This window comes from Pan troglodytes, chromosome 2 (genome assembly GCF_028858775.2).
Source record: "Pan troglodytes isolate AG18354 chromosome 2, NHGRI_mPanTro3-v2.0_pri, whole genome shotgun sequence".
Taxonomy (NCBI): Eukaryota; Metazoa; Chordata; class Mammalia; order Primates; family Hominidae; genus Pan; species Pan troglodytes.
Genome location: NC_086015.1, coordinates 129,014,488 through 129,021,330, shown reverse-complemented (window position 1 = coordinate 129,021,330; position 6,843 = coordinate 129,014,488).

Genomic DNA, 6,843 nt, shown 5'->3' with positions numbered 1-6,843 from the left:
TGGATGGTGGTGTGAATCTGACGTGGTGAGCCCAGGCAGAAGAGGAAATCAGGAGAGGAAAGGTAAGATGAGGTCAATGCAAGACAGACAGCCAAGTGGAGATAACAACTGGGCAGTTGGATTCATCAGCCTGGAGTTATACAGAGAGCTCTGTAATGGAAATAAAGAGGAAAGGACTTTGGGAATAGGTGAATCCTCCCTGAATAATGTGTAGAGAAAGGAGAATAGAATACAGGGGACAGAAAAAGGGAAGAGATTTCTTATTAAAACCAACCATCCATCAGACATCTTCCAATAAAACACTTGTTAGAGGTTTCCTCAGTGTGAGTTATTCAGGACCAGAGCTAAAGGCCATATTCCCAAAGAAATCACTGCTGGGAAGGTCTTCATGAAAACATCTAATGCTGCTTTTGAAACAACAACAACAACAAAAAGGCTTTAGCTACTGCACAGACTCTGGAGCAATTTTTCGGCAAGAGTCTATCAAAAACGAATGTGATCTGACTCAAGGAGGTGTCATATCTAGTGTAAAAATCCAATTCCAATGTCCATAAGAGCCTTTCTACCAGGTACAAGACCCTAATCCAGTTGAAGTGATCTTCTATTGATTAATAGACTGGGAATACACAGGTTGTTGGTTTTTGAGATTTCCCTCCCTGTGCCTTCACGCCAGCTGTGAAAGAGTCAAAAGGCTCCCAACTGTCAAAATAAAAATGACACTTGGTCACAGAGGAAACAGATTATAGATCAATCACATTGATGGCTTTTTAACTATGAGAAGCCATTAATGTTACTGAATAAGCAAATCTGTTTTCATAACCAGATTTTTATAGGCTACTGGGAATAAAGTTTTTCCTAAGTGGGTGATTTGTACAACGATAGCCTTTGGGTCTCTGACGGAACAGCTCTGATGAGGAAATGTTCCTTTAATTATGTGGAAGGCCAATTACCACGTTATAGCCACATTATTTTGCAGATTGCATATAATTTCACCACTTCCATAGCTTCAGCACTATAATTCTGGAGAAAATTCAGGCACCAAGAAGACACTTGAGGCACATTATGCTGGAGACAAAGATGTTTTAGCGAATTCAATTTAAGCTTCAACATTAAAGCTATTTTGTTGAATAAAACATAATGCAATAATGACCTTGTGTATGTCAACTGTATAGTGGAGGTAATAATAGCTAGAGAGAGCATGTCCCATCTCCTCTTTTTAATGCTCATTCGAGTAATACATAATGCTATAGAGAGAACCTTTCTCTAATATGTGCTTCATCTCAGGCTAAGCATGTTTTGTGCAACTGTGCTTCATGAAAAAAAAATGTAAAGGATCTAATTTGGGAGCCATTCACAAAAGTGCTACCACTTGATTTTTTTTATACTCTGAGATTTCTTATTCCCCGTGCCTACCAGGAATGGACTTTCTGGAGAAGCTCAGATTAATCACTCCTTATAAGAGGTGACAGCGTGCTGGCAGCCCTCACAGCCCTCGCTCACTCTCAGCTACTCCTCTGCCTGGGCTCCCACTTTGGTGGCACTTGAGGAGCCCTTCAGCCCATGGGTGCACAGTGGGAGCCCCTTTCTGGGCTGGCCAAGGTCGGAGCTGGCTCCCTCAGCTTGAAGGGAGGTGTGGAGGGAGAGGTGTGAGCCGGAACCAGGGCTATGCGTGCTGCTTGCCTGCTGGCTGGAGTTCTGGGTGGGTGTGGGCTTGGCAGCCCTGCACTAGGAGCTGCCGGCCGGCCTTGCCGGCCTGGGCAGTGAGGGGCTTAGCACCTGAGCCAGCAGCTGCTGTGCTCGACTTCTCACTGGGCCTTAGCTGCCGCCCCGTGGGGCAGGGCTTGAGACCTGCAGGCCACCGTGCCTGAGCCTCCCCCCTCCATGGGCTCCTGTGCAGCCCAAGCCTCCCTGACGAGCACCACCTCCTGCTCCATAGCGCCCAGTCCCATCGACCACCCAAGGGCTGAGAAGTGTGGGTGCATGAAGAGGGACTGGCAGGCAGCTCCACCTGTGGCTCCTGTGCAGGATCCACTGGGTGAAGCCAGCTGGGCTCCTGAGTCTGGTGGGGACTTGTAGAACCTTTATGTCTAGCTAAGGGATTGTAAATACACCAATCAGCACTCTGTATCTAGCTCAAGGTTTGTAAACACACCAATCAGCACCCTGTGTCTAGCTCAGGGTTTGTGAATGCACCAATTGACACTCTGTATCTAGCTACTCTGGTGGGGACTTGGAGAACCTTTGTGTGGAGAATCTGTATCTAGCTAATCTAGTGGGGACTTGGGGAGGCTTTGTGTCTAGCTCAGGGATTGTAAACACACCAATCAGTGCCCTGTCAAAACAGACCACTCAGGCTCTCTGTAAAATGGACCAATCAGCAGGATGTGGGTGGGGCCAGGTAAAAGAATAAAAGCAGGCTGCCCGAGCCAGCAGTGGCAACCTGCTAGGGTCCCCTTCCACACTGTGGAAGCTTTGTTCTTTTGCTCTTTGCAATAAATCTTGTTGCTACTCACTCTTTGGGTCCACACTGCCTTTATGAGCTGTAACACTCACCGAGAAGATCTGCAGCTTCACTCCTGAAGCCAGCGAGACCATGAACCCACTGGGAGAAATGAACAACCCCAGACGTGCAGTCTTAAGAGCTGTAAAACTCACCGTGAAGGTCTGCAGCTTCACTCCTGAGCCAGCGAGACCACGAACCCCACCAGAAGGAATAAGCTTCAAACACATCCGAACATCAGAAGGAACAAACTCCAGACATGCCACCTTTAAGAACTGTAACACTCACCAGGAGGGTCCGCGGCTTCATTCTTGAAGTCAGTGAGACCAAGAACCCACCAATTCCGGACACACTTATACACTTGGCACTGGGAGGTCTGTATGGAGCAAGTGAAGAAATCAGCAGAGTGAAGATAGAGGGAGAACAACATGATGGGGGAAAGGCAAAGTTACTGCCATGTTGGTTTCAATTCTGCCACTCATGAGTGAGACCCATGACCTCCTCTCTCTAGGACTCTGTTGTTCTTATCTGTAGAGTGGAGGAATAGAAGAGCCTTTTAAAGTATTAACATTTCCTGACCTATCTGTAAAACACTTTCATTCAAACTGATGGGAATCTTGACTACTTTGCCAAGAGGACATAATAATCATCAAGCTGAATGCACCAAACAACATTGCCTGAAACTATCTAAGCAAAAACTGAGAAAGTTACACAGGACAGACAAACCTCCTATAAGAGTAAGAACTCTTTAGCACATGCTTAGTGTGTCAAAAACAATGCTATGTTCACACCATTCCTCTTCCTGGACATGCAGAAAGACCACATTTCCCAGCCTCACTTGCAGTTAGTTTGGAACCATGTGACTGCATTTCCACCAATAGGAATGTAAGAAATCCCTTCTGGGCCAAGGTTTTCAAAGGCAAGTGTGAGCTATGTTCCCTCTCTTCCTATCCATATGGCTACAAGTGAAAAATTCTGAGATGGCAGAATTAAAAGATGGAAACCTCCAGAGTCTCTGAATCACTGTTGGACAAGGGCCCCCAAGGAGAACCCCTGCCCTGCACCAGACTATGCTATGGGTGCCAACCCAGTGAGAGTTCAGGGTTTATTCATCTCAGCAGCAGTCTATTGTTACACTGACTAACATCCTAAGGTTTGAGAGATCTCGCATATTGTTAATTGAAGCTAGATTTCAATTACACTGAGAACCTTATCTATTTAAAAATAAAAACTCTCCTAAAAAAACAAATAATCCACATTCCTTTTAACCACATGTGGCAAATTTGCAAAAAAAAAAAAAAAAAAAAAAAAAAAAAAAACTGGCCACATATTAGGCCATAAAGAAGTCTCAACAAAATCCACTATATGATTGACATTGTCCAGACCACATTTTCCTGACCATAATGCAACAAAATTAGAAGTCAACAGCAAGAAGATAGCTAAACACAAGCATACATTTGGAAAATTAAAAATATCCTTTCATGAGTTAAATGAAAAATCACAATAGAAATTACTAAACATTTACAACTGAACGAAAACACAACTTTATATATATATATATATATACATATATATATGTATATTTTTTTGTGAGTCTTCCAACTTTGTTCTTCTTTTACAAGGTTATTTGGGAAATTCTGGGTCTCCTGCAGTTCCTCATACAGTTTCATGCTGTTTGTCAATTTCTGTGGCTGGGATGAACTTATTGTAGTTCTCATAGACCAGGGTTTGCATGTCGCTGTCTAGAGCCCGGATCTGCTGCACCATGTCCGTCTCACTGTCCATCAGCTGGGCCAGAGGGCACTCTCTAGGCAGCTTGTCTAGGTAAACTTCCGGGTCAAAGTGTTCCCCCTTCAGATCAGTGGGGTCCAGGGGGTCGGGCCCCGCAGGGAGTCCCACAGCCTCCCCTTCCAAGAGGCCGTTGTAAAGCTTTAGCATCCTGTGCGCCTTCCGCTGACGCTCCGTGAGCCACCCCATCGGACCCTTCTGGGGAGTCCCCAGGTCTACACTCCGGGCTAGGCCCAGTGACAGCTGCCGCCGCCATAGGTCCAACTGCAGCCCACGGGCGTAATTTTTTTTTTTTAAGTTGGATACATGGAGCTACTTGGCTTTTGCTTTCATCACATCGTTGAGGAAAGAGGTGGTTGCTTATGGTACCCCTGTTTTTACTGCAACCTGTAATGGATGAGAACCTCCCTGTTGCAGAGAGCAAAACACTGAAATAAATTGTGCTGTAACACAGCCCTGTGTTGGGGGATTGGGAGTGATCATGCAAACGCTTGCAAATTTGCACAGTGACAGAGACAATCGTTTGGGCAGCTGTTCACTATATGAAAAGGCAATTGACCAAAAGTCAGTTACTGAGCTATCTCAATACTTTCATTTTATTTTAAATTTTGGCAGCAGGGTACAATTAAAGGAGAGAAAGAAAACAAAGTGATAAGTGTAAGATAATGTACACACATGTGTAAAAGAAAATGACAAGACAGGATGACTGTTGGTCTCTTAGTTAGTTCCTTGGGCTCTATGTCTCCTTCCTCAGAGAACCCCGTTTTCCTTTGTCCAGATTTGTTTGGGTGGATAATCCAGGCATCTGCTCCCCCATGATGGAAGCCAAAGACGTCCCTGGAGCCGCCTCCCGCTGCACCCTTTCCTGAACTGCCCACATGGACACAACTCAGCTGATTAGACTTCCTCTCAGAACTTTAGTCTTGAGCAAAGGGATTAAAGGGTGAAGTGACTGAAGGTATGCCCTTCCAAAGTGGTACGTGAGATAATGGCTAAAGTTTGCCAAGCCCATCCAAGCACATTTTTTCGTAATTTTTATTTATTTATTTTTTTAAGACAGAGTCTTGCTCTGTTGCCCAGGCTGGAGTGCAGTGGCGTGATCTCAGTTCACTGCAACCTCTGTCTCCTGGCTTCAAAGGAGTCTCCTGCCTCAGCCTCCCCAATAGCTGGGATTACAGGCATACGCCACCATGCCTGGCTAATTTTTTTCTTTTTTTTTGTATTTTTAGTAGAGACAGTGTTTCACCATGTTGGCCAGGCTGGTCTTGAATTCCTGACCTTGTGATTCGCCTGCCTCAGCCTCCCGAAAGGCTGGGATTACACGGGTGAGCCACCGCGCTCAGCTTCCAAAAGTTTTAAGCAGAGCTCAGAGGTCTTAACCACAGGCACATTGGAGGAGCATTTTTGAAACGCTTTCGAGCTTCCTCAATAGGAATGGAAGCCAAACGCCGAATTGATGACTCCTTTGAGGAAGTCGAGAGCTGTAAGGAAAGCCAGGAACAGGGGCAAGGGAGAGGTGCGTCCCGAATGATCCTGTGACAATTCCTTCTGGAATCCTTGATGTGATCTCAGCTGCCCCTTCTAAACATGACACAGTGATTGTGGCACCCACTGGTCTAGCTGTGGTCTACAAGGAACACCCAAAGGGAAGGGCACAGTGAGCAGGGGCATTGGCCTGAGTGACAAGTATTTGAGAGGGCAGGTTGGATGCAGCCAGAGGACTGGCCAAATGCCATGTGTCTGAACGTGGACTGCCTGTTTCAAATTGGACTTCACCCTTTTTGAATTCGTGATCTGATACAAGCTACATGAAAATCCGTTGCGCCTTTTCTAGTCTGTAAAATCATCATGAAATGTGCACTAATAACGTGGAGACTATGCAGATGAAATGAAACAAGCTGCATAGAGCACAGAGCTCAGAGCCAGGCCTTCAGGAAGCCCTCAGTAAGGGTTCATGATGCCATGGGGTCTATCATCATCCTCTTTATCATCATCATCACCTTCATAATCTCTTTGTTGTTCTTAGGGAATAGTTTAGAGGGACTGATTCCCTGCTATCATGGGTGAGATGTCTATGAAAAGGACAACCAGTGGGGGAGGAAAGCAAAATTTTGATTAAGATTTCTGAGACCCCCAGCACAACCAGGAACAGAAACCCCAGTCTGCTGAGCACAGAGTTTCCATATTGCTCTCCTCACATCTGCCCACCGCACTCTCCTGTTTGTCCTGAGGATGAGGAAACAAACAAGGCTCCCGACCGTACCTCAGCACTCACTTGAAGGGGTGGCCTGTCCCTCCACACCTGTGGGTATTTCTAGTCAGGTGGGACGAGAGACTGAGAAAAGAAGTAAGACACAGAGACAAAGTATGGAGAAACAACAACGGGCCTAGGGAACCAGCGCTCAGCATACCAAGGACCTGCACTGGCACCGGCCTCTGAGTTCCCTCAGTTTTTATTGATTATTATTCTTATTATTTTAGCAAAAAGGAATGTAGTAGGAGGGCAGGGTGATAATAAGGAGAAGGTCAGCGACAAAGATGTGAACAATAGGATC